Source organism: Moschus berezovskii, chromosome 9, assembly GCF_049115385.1.
Source record: "Moschus berezovskii isolate FMDL1 chromosome 9, NW_MosBer_1.0, whole genome shotgun sequence".
Classification (NCBI taxonomy): domain Eukaryota; kingdom Metazoa; phylum Chordata; class Mammalia; order Artiodactyla; family Moschidae; genus Moschus; species Moschus berezovskii.
In genome coordinates this window covers 86656521-86671480 of record NC_142468.1, presented here as the reverse complement: position 1 = coordinate 86671480, position 14960 = coordinate 86656521, and the positions used below count along the sequence as shown (strand labels likewise).

The window sequence follows — 14960 nt, the reverse complement described above, 5'->3', positions numbered from 1 at the left end:
CTTATTCTGTAGCATTGGATGTTTGTTATCTCTCAGTTACAAGTGACAGAAACCAGAGGAGCTTAAGCAAGGAAGAAAAGAAGTAACTAAATGCAGAAAGTTTGGAGTGCAAACTGGTCTCAGTGACTTGACTAGATGGTATTAAAGTGCAGCAGTACTGCCCCTGCCTTTCATTAATGCCTGTCTCTATTTTCTGTCAAGATCTGTTCTTTTTCTTGGGCTTCTCCACAGGTATGGAGTTTGACCATCAGTTGCTTGAGGATCAGACCCTTAGAGCATTCACATTAAGGGGAAAAAGCTCCTTTCTGTAAGCTTTGGTGTTTAAAATCTAGTGGATTGGCTTATCCTTGGGATCAGTCAGGAGAGCCAGAAAGGGGTGAATACAGTGAGGGATCCAGTCTAGGTCACATACTTCCTGGGCTAAGGGGACTGAAATGTATCATTAGTAGCCCTCCCACCGAGATCATGAGAGCATTTTACAGAAGATAGAAGATGCTTTCTGGCCAGACAGAACTGTAAATAATCATAAGTAGGGCATCTTGTTAATTACACATGATAAAGTGACTAATAAAACAGAATGTTAATTTTTTAATTTCCAGTGAAATATGTAAAGTCTTAAACACGATTATGGTAACCAGCCAGCATAATTTTTTCTACATAAGAACACTCCCAATCACATTCCAGTCTTGCTTAAGTAAAAAAGAAATTCAAGTATAGTGATTTCAGTGAAGACTGTTAATGATTGATATAATCAGGATATGATAACTTTATGATCCTGTCACCTCTATAAAAATATTACTTCCAAGTTTCTTGACATACTGGATAGAGCACTCTTCCCAGGATGGTTGCTAGCAGAAATTTAGATCAGCTTGCAAAAAGATTGTCATTCCTTTAAAATTGCTGTAATTTCCTGTTGTTTTGAGGATGAAGTTCAAACCCTTAATGTCATCAGCATGGTCCTGTGTGAACTGGCATCACCTGCCTCTCTTAATCGTGTTATGAGCGACTCTTCCCCTTGCTCCATTCGGGCCCTATCCATAGTCACCTTCTCTCCATTTCTGGAATGCTTCTTTGTTTTTCCCCCTACCTCAGGAGCTTTACGGAGAAGGCAATGGCAAGCCACTCCAGTAGTATTGCCTAGAAAATCCCATGGATGGAGGAGCCTGGTAGGCTGCAGTCCATGGGGTCGCTGGGGGTCGGACATGACTGAGCGACTTCACTTTCACTTTTCATTTTCACACATTGGAGAAGGAAATGGCAACCCACTCCAGTGTTCTTGCCTGGAGAATCCCAGGGAGAGGGGAGCCTGGTGGGCGTCCGTCTATGGGGTCACACAGAGTCGGACACGACTGAAGTGACTTAGCAGCAGCAGCAGGAGCTTTAAGCTACAATTTTCCCCTGCCATGACTACCAGCACATTCCCCTTTCCCTCTCCTGATTAACTACTTACTCTTGGGCTAGATCCCACTTGAGGCATCATTTCTTCGGAGGAGCTTTCCCTAATTTTGCCAGTTCCTTGTGTCCACTCTCCCATCTCCAAATTAGTTCAACCCCCAGGTTTCTAAGCATCTGTAGCACTTGCTGGGCTTCCCCAGTGGCTCAGCTGTAAAGAATCTGCCTGCAATGCAGGATACTCAGGTTTGATTATTGGTTTGAGAGGATTTCCTGGAGAAAGAAATGGCAACCCACTGCAGTTTTCTTGCCTGTGAAATCCAGTGGACAGAGGAGCCTGGTGGGTTAGAGGAGTCCATGGGGTCACAAAGAGTCAGGAACCACTGAGGGAATAAACAGCAAGAGTGGGATCACTCAAGGAACTTTTAAAAAATAATCAAGCCTGGGCTCCTTTTCTGAGTTGATTGGTTTAAGATGGAACTGGATAATTCCAATGGCAGTTAGGTTTAGAAATAACTGATTTCGAAGATTCTTACTTAAATACTTCTCTGTTTTTCCATATCCTCCCAACCCTCACATTTTTAAAGTAAAAATCTCTTTTGGTCCTTTGGTTTAAGCAGAGCTTGAGCTAGGCCAGGAATCTAAAACAAAGAGCTTACTCTGGAGAGGACCTTTTTTGGGGGCATGGGGGGTGGTGAGAGAAGCTCAGGTATAGTATTCTGATTTTTTTTTTTTTTCCTTAACTGCCCCAACCTGTTGTTCAAGCAGCCCTCTTGGTATTTCCAGACTTATGTTTCAATCAGCCTAAGGCTGTATCCTTTGGTACATTTATTTGTTTATTGGTCTTTGAACATTTTTACAGCATTTTTTCTGTCCCCTAAGTGTGATTTTATAGGTCATGTAATTGCATTTGCTTGAGAAGAGAGCCTGAAAGATGTTTTAATATGTGGTATCTTCTAGTTCATATTGATTGAAGGATTTTTACTTGTGAATTCCCATCAGAAGCATGGTGTGTTTCACAGTTAAGGATATTCTGGCTTAACTGGCTTGCTTTGGTTTGAGAAACATAGTTGGACTGCTCTGCTAGTCAGCTGCTGCTGCTGCTAAGTCATTTCAATCGTGTCCGACTCTGTGTGACCCCATAGACGGAAGCCCATTAGGCTCCCCCGTCCCTGGGATTCTTCAGGCAAGAACACTGGAGTGGGTTGCCATTTCCTTCTCCAGTGTGTGAAAGTGAAAAGTGAAAGTGAAGTCGCCCAGTCGTGTCCGACCCCCAGCAACCCCAAGAGTTTGGAAAATTGCTTCTACTAGTTAATTACAGGAGTAACTCAAAATACATCATATCAGTTATAATGGGAGTCTGCCTTATTAATACTACCATCTCTAAAGAGATGGATTTTTGAAACAATGTGGGCAGGCTGAGATTAAGATTGAGTGTGATATATGCAAGACTTGGGTATTAGATACATGTTCAGACATATACATGTCTGGTAGAGCAAGACTGAACATAAATGACTTTCAAAGTCCTGATCTAAAGGCAGAATTGATAGACAAGGCAAGTTTAAGATTTGTTCTGTAGGTAGTAATCAGGCTTGATAAACAAAGAAGGTAAACTCCTGAGATCAGAATCTGATGCTGGCACCAGGAAATGCTCCAAATGAAATTTTCTATGAGAAAAAAACATTCTAGGTTTCGAAGGAAACATGCCTGTTACACCAAGTCATGTAACAGGTGAATAGGAGTAATTTTTGTCTGTCTGGTGAATGGGAGTAATTTTCCTTTCTCTTCTATACTGCTTGCTTCTCTTCTGTAAATACAGCATACGTGTTCTACCAAATACAACCTTATGAGAAGCTCAAAATTTATTTGAAGCCTCTTGTTTCACCTAAAAATTCATGTAAATTTTGAATTCTATTCCACATGTTCATGTTTGTTTTAACAAGAATATTCTAAGTTAGTGGTCAGTGAAAATATTTTTTTCCTTGGGAGGGTTGGATGGGGGTGGAATTTATGATAAAATTGACACACCAGAAAGAAGCACATGTTTATTCTGTGGCTTTAAGTGCCATCAGGTATATTGCCTCATATCCCCTGGAATATATGTACACCACTTCTCTGTATATGTTCCTCTGTTTTTCTTCTTTTGTCACACATAATGTACAGATTTCAGTTTTGGTAAATTCAAAAGTACACATTTCTTTAATCACATTTTTTCTCACAACTCTGACAAGTTTTTCAGGAATATAAGGCTGCTAGAGAATCTTTCGGAGAAGGCAATGGCAAGCCACTGCAGTACTGTTGCCTAGAAAATCCCATGGATGGAGGAGCCTGGTAGGCTGCAGTCCATGGGATCACTATGAGTTGGACATGACTGAGCGACTTCACTTTTCACTTTCACGCATTGGAGAAGGAAATGGCAACCCACTCCTGTGTTCTTGGCTGGAGAATCCCAGGGACAGGGGAGCCTGGTAGGCTGCCATCTATGGGGTCGCACAGAGTCAGACACGACTGAAGTGACTTAGCATCAGCAGCAGCAGAGAATCTTTAAAAAAGAAAAAAGTAAGATCCATAGAGTCTAGTGCCATGACTCTCCTCAGTGCATATTCTGTGCAGGTACTGTGCTCAATGGTTAAGGGTTCTGTGACTAAAATGACAAGAGTATTTGACTTGTTTAAAAATTTTTCAATATAAAAAGTTTATAATATATTGGTAAGTTATAAAAGCAGATAAACATTCAGTTTGTACAGTTTGATTACATTTATCCCTCTACTGGCTTGTAAATTATATACTTTATTCTATTAATCTCTATAAGCTAATCATAATCTTATATAGTCTATATTTGTTAAAATATAACTATATGTTTGTTTATAGTTCCTTCTACTGAGAGACTGTATAGTGTAGTGATGAATATAATAGACTCTATAGGGTCAGACTACTTGAACTTGAAGACAGGTTATGTAGGCTCTCAGTGCCTAAAATAGAAATGTAAAATAAAGACAGCAGTACTTTTTCTTCAAAAAAACATATTTTAGATGTTCTTTGAATAAGAGTCTGCTGGTAGTAAACTCTTTTTGTTTGTATGGAATTGTCTTTTATTTCACTCTTGTTCTTGAAAGATGATTTTCTCAATAGGTGTCCTAGACTAACATTTATTTCACCACTTTGAATGTATTACTCTTCTGTCTTCTGGCGTTTCATTCTTGTAGTTGAGAAATCAGAGTCAGTTGAATTGTCTTTCTTTATATGTAATCTGTCTTCTTTGTCCGGATTCTCTCTTTTTTTGATAGAGATAAAATTTACATGGAGTATAATGCAGATATTATGTACAGTGAGTTTTGTTAAATATATACACCAGTGTTTACTGCTTCTATCAAGATATAGACCATTTTTCCCAACATAGGAAGTTATCTCATGTTTTCAAGCAACCCCTACTACATCCCATGTTAGGCAATGAATATTATGATTTCTATAACCATAGTGTAGTTTTGTCAGTTCTTGAACTTCATATAAATGGAATCATGCAAAAGAGACTTTTGTTTATGACTTTTTTCACTGATCATAACATCTGTGAAGTTCATCTCTGTTGTGTTTATGAGTTGTTGATTCTTTTTTATTGCTGAGTACTGTTTCACTGTATGCGTATACTATGTATAGACATTTGGGTTATTTGGAGTTATGATGAATAAAGCTGCTTTGAATATTCTTGTACAAGTCTTTTTGGTGGACATATGTTTACATTTCTCTTTATCAAATCTTTGTTAAGAATTGCTCAATTAATAGAGTAGGTGTATTATTAGCATTTCATTTTATACTCCCATCAGCAGTGTTTGAGAGTCCCACTGGCTCCACATCAACACTAACATATATGGTACTATCACTTTTTAATATTAGTCATTAGTGGGTATGTAGTGGTTTTAATTTGAATTTCCTTAATGACTGACTAATGATGTTGAGCATGTTTTCATGTGATACTGGCCTTTTAGTTCTCTTCCATGAGATGTCTATTCACCTCTTTTCCCATTTTAGGTTTTCACTTTATTGTTGGTATTTTGTATTTTGGGTACAAGTCTTTTGCTGGATATATGTACTACAAATATTTTCTTTCAGTTTGTGGCTTGATCTTTCGTTTTCTTAGCAGTATATTTCAGTTGATCAGAATTTTTTAATTTTCATGAAATCAAATTTACTAAATTGTTTTTCCTTTGTGCTTAATTAGTACCTTTTGTGCCCTCTTTAAGACATTGTTCCTTTTTCCAAGGTTGCAGATATTCTATGTTTTCTTCTAGAAATTATATAATTTTTGCATTTATGTTTACACACAAACACACATACTTTTTTTTCATTCATTCAACAATTATTGAGTGCCCACTGGCTTCCCCAAGTGGCATTAGTGGTAAAGAACCCACCTGCCAATTCAGGAGAAGGAAGGTAAGTTTGGGGACTAGGGAGGCGATAGGGACTGGGGAGGCGATAAGTTGCAGCGACCGCACTCCCCAAACACCTGGTCACCTAAGCTGCTCGGACTGGGGAAGGCACAAAACACAGACCCAGCTAAGTCTGCGCCTTTGTGGAGTACCCAAGAAACTGAACTTGAGACATTCAGACCTGGGAAGTGCATACAACCCAGCGCCGGCCTCGGACAGTTCCCGGCAGAGCAACCTAGAGCCTGTGCAGTATAGACTGGGAAAACACATGCGCTGTGAGTGGGGGCAAACCCAGTGTGGCCGAGACGCTGTGAGCACTCCCCACAGACGCCAGAGATATTTGTCTGCAGCGTTCCTCCCTTCCCAGAACAGGACTGAACAACTGAGCCTTAAAAAGTGTCCACCCACCCCCTAGTATCAGGGCGGAAATTAGACAATGAAGAGACCAGGAAACAGAAGCTAAAGCAGAGGGAACCACCTTGGAAATGACAGATAGAGAAGTCTAGAGACTACTCCAAGAATAAGACCAAAAACCAGAGGCAAGAGGCTTAAGCTGGAATCCTGAGAACACCAGAGAACTCCTGACTCCAGGGAACATTAATCGATAGGAGCTCATCAAACGCCTCCATGCTGCTGCTGCTAAGTCACTTCAGTTGTGTCCGACTCTGTGTGACCCCACAGACGGCAGTCCACCAGGCCCCCCGTCGCTGGGATTCTCCAGGCAAGAACACTGGAGTGGGTTGCCATTTCCTTCTCCAATGTGTGAAAGTGAAGTTGCTCAGTCATGTCTGACTTGTAGCGACTCCATGGACTGCAGCCCATCAGGCTCCTCCGTCCATTTAGTGTAGGCCTCCATACCTACACTAAAACCAAGTACCACCCAAGGGTCAACAAGTTCCAGAGCAAGACATACCACGCAAATTCTCCAGCAACACAGGAAAATAGCCCTGAATTTCAATATACAGGCTGCCCAAAGTCATTCCAAACCCACTGACATCTCATAACTCATTACTGGACACTACATTGCACTACAGAGAGAAGAAATCCAGCTCCACCCACCAGGACACCGACAGAAGCTTCCCTAACCAGGGAACCTTGACAGGTCACCGGTCCAACCCCACACACAGCGAGGAAACTACATAATAAAGAGAACTCCACAAACTGCCAGAAGAGGGAAAGGCCACCCCAAGGAAAGCAATATAAGCAAGATGAAGAGGCAGAGAAATACCCAGCAAGTAAAGGAACAAGATAAATGCCCACCAACACAAACAAAAGAGGAAGATATAGGGAATCTACCTGATAAAGAATTTCGAATTTTGATGGTGAAAATGATTCAAAATCTTGAAAGCAAAATGGAGTTACAGATAAATAAGCTGGAGAAAAGGATTGAGAAGGTGGAAGAAAGGTTTAATAAGCACTTAGAGGAAATAAAAAAGAGTCAATATACAATGAATAATGCAATAGATGAGATCAGAAACACTCTGGAGGGAACAAACAGTAGAATAACAGAGGCAGAAGACAGGATAAGCGAGCTAGAAGATAGAATTGTAGAAATAAATGAAACAGAGAGGAAAAAAGAAAAACGAATTAAAAGAAATGAGGACAATATTAGAGCCCTCTGGGACAATGTTAAACGCTCCAACATTCGAATCATAGGAGTCCCAGAAGAAGAAGACAAAAAGAAAGACCATGAGAGAATACTTGAGATAATAGTTGAAAACTTCCCTAAAATGGGGAAAGAAATAATCACCCAAGTCCAAGAAACCCAGAGAGTCCCCAGCAGGTTCAACCCAAGGCGAAATACTCCAAGACACATATTAATCAAATTGACAAAGATCAAACACACAGAACAGATATTAAAAGCAGCAAGGGAAAAGCAGCAAATAACACACAAGGGCATTTCCATAAGGATAACAGCTTATCTTTCAACAAAAACTCTTCAGGCCAGGAGGGAATGGCAAGACATACTTAAAGTGATGAAAGAAAATAACCTACAGCCCAGCAAGGATCTCATTCAAATATGAAGGAGAAATCAAAAGCTTTACAGACAAGCAAAAGCTGAGAGAATTCAGCATCACCAAACCAGCTCTCCAACAAATGCTAAAGGATCTTCTCTAGACAGGAAACACAGAAAGGGTGTATAAACTCGAGCCCAAGCAATAAAGCAAATGGCAACGGGGTCATACTTAGCAATAATTACCTTAAACATAAATGGGTTGAATGCCCCAACCAAAAGACAAAGGCTGGCTGAATGGATACAAAAGCAAGACCCGCATATATGTTGTCTACAAGAGACCCACCTCAAAACGAGGGACACATACAGACTGAAAGTGAAGGGCTGGAAAAAGATATTCCATGCAAATAGAGACCAAAAGAAAGCAGGAGTAGCAATATTCATATTAGATAAAATAGACTTTAAAACAAAGGCTGTGAAAAGAAAGAAGGAAACTACATAATGATCAAAGGATCAATCCAAGAAGAAGATATAACAATTATAAATATTTATGCACCCAACATAGGAGCACCGCAATATGTAAGACAATTACTAACAAGTATGAAAGGGGAAATTAACAACAATGCAATAATAGTGGGAGATTTTAATACCCCACTTACATCTATGGATAGATCAACTAAACAGAAAATTAACAAGGAAACACAAACTTTAAAAGATACAATAGACCAGTTAGACCTAATAGATACCTATAGGACATTTCACCTCAAAACAATGAATTTCACCTTTTTCTCAAGCGCACACAGAACTTTTTCCAGGATAGAGCACATTGTGGGCCATAAATCTTGCCTTGGTAAATTCAAAAAATTGAAATAATTCCAAGCATCTTTTCTGACCACAATGCAGTAAGATTAGATCTCAATTACGGGAGAAAAACCATTAAAAATGCCAACATATGGAGGCTGAATAACACGCTGCTGAATAATGAACAAATCATAGAAGAAATCAAAAGAGAAATCAAAATAAGCATAGAAATGAATGAAAAGGAAAACACAACAACCCAAAACCTCTGGGACACTGTAAAAGCAGTGCTGAGGGGGAAGTTCATAGCAATACAGGCACACCTCAAGAAACAAGAAAAAAGTCAACTAAATAACCTAACCCTACATCTAAAGAAACTAGAAAAGGAAGAAATGAAGAACCCCAGGGTTAGTAGAAGGAAAGAAATCGTAAAAATTAGGGCAGAGATAAATGCAAAAGAAACAAAAGAGACCATAGCAAAAATCAACAAAGCCAAAAGCTGGTTCTTTGAGAAGGTAAATAAAATTGACAAACCACTAGCCAGACTCATCAAGAAACAAAGGGAGAAGAACCAAATCAATAAAATTAGAAATGAAGATGGAGAGATCACAACCGACAACACAGAAATACAAATGATTATTAGAGAATACTATCAGCAATTATATGGCAATAAAATGAATAACCTGGAAGAAATGGACAAATTCCTAGAAAAGTACACCTTTCCAAAACTGAACCAGGAAGAAATAGAAAATCTGAACAGACCCATCACAAACACGGAACTAGAGGCTGTAATCAGAAATCTTCCAGCAAACAAAAGCACAGGTCCAGACGGCTTCACAGCTGAATTCTACCAAAAATTTAGAGAATAGCTAACACCTATTCTACTCAAACTCTTCCAGAAAATTGCTGAGGAAGGGAAACTTACAAACTCATTCTATGAGGCCACCATCACCCTAATCCCAAAACCTGGTAAAGATGCCACAAAAAATGAAAACTACAGGCCAATATCAGTGATGAACATAGATGCAAAAATCCTTAACAAAATTCTAGCAATCAGAATCCAACAACACATTAAGAAGATCATACATCATGACCAAGTGGGCTTTATCCCAGGAATGCAAGGATTCTTCAGTATCCACAAATCAATCAACATAATACACCACATTAACAAACTGAAATATAAAAATCGTATGATTATCTCAATAGATGCAGAGAAAGCCTTCGACAAAATTGAACATCCATTTATGATAAAAACCCTCCAGAAAGTGGGAATAGAAGGGACATATCTCAACATGATAGAAGCTATATATGACAAACCCACAGCAAACATTATCCTCAACGGTGAAAAACTGAAAGCATTTCCCCTAAAGTCAGGAACAAGACAAAGGTGCCCACTCTCACCACAGCTATTCAACATAGTTCTGGAAGTTTTGGCTACAGCATTCAGAGCAGCTGCTGCTGCTGCTAAGTCACTTCAGTCGTGTCCGACTCTGTAAGACATAAAAGGAATACAAATTAGAAAAGAAGAAGTAAAACTTTCACTGTTCGCTGATGACATGATCCTCTACACAGAAAACCCTAAATACTCTACCAGAAAACTACTAGAGCTAATCAATGAATACAGTAAAGTTGCAGGATATAAAATCAACACACAGAAATCCCTTGCATTCCTATACACTAATAATGAGAAAATAGAGAAATTAAGGAAACTATTTCATTCACTGTTGCAACGAAAAGAATTAAATACTTAGGAATATATCTACCTAAGGAAATAAAAGACTTGTACATAGAAAACTATAAAACACTAGTGAAAGTAATCAAAGAGGACACTAATAGATGGAGAAATATACTGTGTTCGTGGATTGGAAGAATAAACATTGTAAAAATGAATATACTATCCAAAGTAATTTATTCATTCAATGCAATCCCTATCAAGCTACCAATGATATTTTTCACAGAACTAGAACAAATAATCTCACAATTTGTATGGAAATACAAAAAACCTCGAATAGCCAAAGCAATCTTGAGGAAGAAAAATGGAACTGGGGGAATCAACCTGCCGGACTTCAGGCTCTACTACAAAGCCATAGTCATCAAGACAGTATGGTACTGGCATAAAGACAGAAATATAGATCAATGGAACAAAATAGAAAGCCCAGAGATAAATCCACATACCTATGGACACCTTATCTTTGGCAAAGGAGGCAAGAATATAAAATGGAGAAAAGACAGTCTCTTTAAGAAGCAGTGCTGGGAAAACTGGTCAGCCACTTGTAAAAGAATGAAACTAGAACACTTCCTAACACCATACACCAAAATAAACTCAAAACGGATTAGAGAGCTAAATGTAAGACCAGAAACTATAAAACTCCTAGAGGAGAATGTAGGCAAAACACTCTCTGACATAAATCACAGCAGGATCCTCCAGGACCCACCTCCCAGAATATTGGAAATAAAAGCAAAATTAAACAAATGGGACCTAATTAAAATCAAAAGCTTCTGCACAGCAAAGGAAACTATAAGCAAGGTGAAAAGACGGCCTTCAGAATGGGAGAAAATAATAGCAAATGAAGCAACTGATAAAGGATTAATCTCCAGAATATACAAGCAGCTCCTGCAGCTCAATTCCAGAAAAATAAATGACCCAATCAAAAAATGGGCCAAAGAACTAAACAGACATTTCTCCAAAGAAGACATAAAGATGGCTAACAAACTCATGAAAAAATGCTCAACATCTCTCATAATCAGAGAAATGCAAATCAAAACCACAATGAGATACCATTTCACACCAGTCAGAATGGCTGCTATCCAAAAGTCTACATGCAATAAATGCTGGAGAGGGTGTGGAGAGAAGGGAACCCTCTTACACTGTTGGTGGGAATGCAAACTAGTACAGCCACTATGGAGAACAGTGTGGAGATTCTTAAAAAAACTGGAAATAGAACTGCCATATGATCCAGCAATCGCACTCCTGGGCATACACACCGAGGAAACCAGAATTGAAAGAGAGACATGTACTCCAGTGTTCATTGCAGCATTGTTTATAATAGCCAGGACATGGAAGCAACCTAGATGTCCATCTGCAGACGAATGGATAAGAAAGCTTTGGTACATATACACAATGGAGTATTACTCAGTCATTAAAAAGAATGCATTTGAACCAGTTCTAATGAGGTGGATGAAACTGAGCCTATTATACAGAGTGAAGTAAGCCAGAAAGAAAAACATCAATACAGTATACTAACGCATATATATGGAATTTAGAAAGATGGTAACCTTAACCCTGTATACGAGACAGCAAAAGAGACACAGATGTATAAAACAGTCTTTGGGACTCTGTGGGAGAGGGTGAGGGTGGGATGGTTTGGGAGAATGGTATTGAAACATATATATTATCATATGTGAAACGAATCGCCAGTTCAGGGTCGATGCATGTTATGGGATGCTCGGGGCTGGTGCACGGGGATGACCCAGAGGGAGGATAAGGGGAGGAGGGAGGTGGGGGGCGGTTCGGGAGGGGGAACTCATGTACACCCGGGGTGGATTCATGTCAATGTATGGCAAAACCAACCAATATAATATTGTAAAATAATTAGCCTCAATAAAAAAAAAAAAAAAAGAACCCACCTGCTAATGCAGGAGATGGAAGGTAAGTTTGATCCCTGAGTTGGGAAGATCCCTGAAAGATGAAATGGCAACCCACTCCAGTGTTCTTGCCTGGGAAATTCCGTGGACAGATGATCCTGGCAGGCTACAGTCCATCAGGGCTGTTGAGAGTTGAACACAACTGAGCTAAGCACACAGGAGTCAAACATTCTTTGGGTCAAGTCTCAGACCCATACAAAGCTGCATCTCTTTGATTAATTCACTGTGTGCCAAGCACTGTCACCAGGTATTGGAAGTAGATTACAGCTATGAAGACACATGAGACATTTGTGTGTGTGTATGTCTGTGTGTGTGGTCAGGATCAAAATTTATTTTATTTTTCAGACATTTATCCAGTTATTTCCAGCATTACTTGTTGAAAGAGTTTTTTTCTCCATTGCATTACATTGGTGTCTTTTCAGGAAAATAAATAGGCTGCATATATGTAGATCTTCTGACCTCTATTCATATTTTCCATTCTTCTATTTGCTTTTAGTCTGGAAAAAAAAATCTTTCTTTGTTTGCTATGCTGAGCAGTTTCCTCTTTTCCTGTTTACCTGTGCATTTCTTTACCTTATGGACTGCCTGTTTCTAAGGTACCTTTAACTAGTTTTGGGAGATTCTCATTACTGTTGTGTGTAATATTTCCCCTTTATTTTCTCACCCCTCCTTCTAGAACTTAGATTCTATGGATGTTAGACCTTTTACTTCTATCTTACCTGTCTGTTAACTGCTTATATTTTCCAGCTCTGGATTTAGGTCATTTCATTAGTTCTGTTTTCTAATTTACAAATTCTCTTTAATCATGTCCTTTCTTCTGTTTAGCCTGTCTGATGACTTTTCATTTCAGTTGTACATTTTCAGTTCTACATATTCCTTTTGGGTCTTTAAAAATTGACTTCTTAATTTTTGGTCATACTTAAGGGTACTCTTATAGTAAATGTTTTATCATATCCACAAAAACCAATATTTTTTGTTGTTGTAATTAATATCTGAAGTTTTTGTGGATGTCATTCAGTTGTATGGCTTCTGATACTGGCTCATTTCCTCCTTTTTTTAAATGAATTTTTAAATTGTGAGTTCTTAGAACTTTTGAATTATTTCTGATTTAGGTTTAGGGTATGTTCCTCTAGAGAGAAAATGCATTTACTTCTCCCAGGACACTATCTACTCAGGACCACTTGACATTAAATTTTCACTTGGTCTCACGAGTGAAGGTCAGACTGGTTAAGAAGACCCCATTCCACTACCACCACCACCACCTACTCAGACCCAAAGCTAGGAAAGGCAGGGGTACTCATTTTTATGGGGATGAAGTAAGCTGCTTCTCCCTCCAGTGTGTCTTCACTGAAGGTGTTGCCCTTTGGGGACCCAGTGTGTTGGTCATGATCTGGCTTCTCACTTTGAGCAGGTCCTAGGCTTTCTCTCAGGTGCAGTGCCACTTAAAGTAAGACCACGGTGAGAGTGTGGAACAACTAAATCTCCCATCCATTGCTGGTGCGAGCATAAATTGCTTTTGGAAAACTTTTGACAGTGTCTGGTAAAGCCAGATATAGGCTTACTCTGATTGTCATTTAATTGCCACTTATATATCTAAGAGAAATAAATGCATATGTCCATCAAAGGGCATATAAAAGAGTTTTCACAGCACCTTTATTTATAATTGCCAAAACCTGAAAGCTACTTAAATCTCCATGAACAGGAGAATGAGTCAGTTGTGACTGCACAGCAATAAAAAGGCAAATTACTGACATACACAACAGCATAGATGAATGTCATAGACATTAGGTTGAGATAAACCAGACATAAAATAGTACTGCTGTATAATTCCATTTGGGCTTTCCTGGTGGTTCATTAGTAAATAATTCTCCTGCCAGTGCAGGAGATGAAGGTTTAATCTCTCGGTTGGGAAGATCTGGAGAAGAGACTGGCAACCCACTCCAGTGTCCTGACCTGGGGAATCCCAAGGATAGAGGAGCCAAGTGGGCTCTGGTCCATGGGGTCACAAAAGAGTTGTACACAACTTTGTGACTAAACAACACATGATTCCACTTAAATGAAGTTCCGGGACAGACAAAATCTGTAGTGATAAAAGTCCGTCTGAAGACAGGAGATACTGACTGAGAAGAGGAAAGAGGGAACTTTCTGGGATGATGGAAATCTCCATCCGAGTTGTGATTTCGTGGGTAGGTATATTTGTAAAAATTGTTTGAGCTCTACATTCAGATTTGGTCATTTTAACACTTCATTCTTACATAATTCCACTTTAAGGGCGACTCACAGAAAAAGACCCTGATGCTGGGAAAGATTGAAGGCAAAAGGAGAAGGGTGTGGCAGTGGATAAGATGGTTAGATAGCATCATCAACTCAATGAACAGGATTTTGAGAAAATTCTGGGAGATAGTGAAAGTTGCTCAGTCATGTCCAACTCATTGCAACCTCGTGGACTATACAGTCCACGGAATTCTCCAGAATACTGGCAATTTGCCTGCAATGCAGGAGACCTGAGTTCAACCCCTGGGTTGGGAAGATCCTCTGGAGAAGGGAAAGACTACCCACTCCAGTATTTTGGCCTGGAGAATTCCATGGACTGTACAGTCCATGGGGCTGCAAAGAGTCTGACTCCACTGAGCGACTTTCACTTTCTGGGAGATAGTGGAGGACAAAGAAGCCTCGCATGCTGCAGTCCATAGGGTCACCAAGGGTTGGACATGAGTTAGGGCCTGAACAACAGTGCTGGCCTTATA

The 14960-nt window shown here is 39.4% G+C and overlaps 1 protein-coding gene across 5 annotated transcripts in view; it reads left to right on the top strand.

Annotated features, from left to right (window-relative positions):
• STYX (serine/threonine/tyrosine interacting protein) overlaps window positions 1-14960 on the top strand; it is a 55126-nt gene that overhangs the window by 1864 nt on the left and 38302 nt on the right. The gene's annotated exons all lie outside the window — the stretch shown is intronic.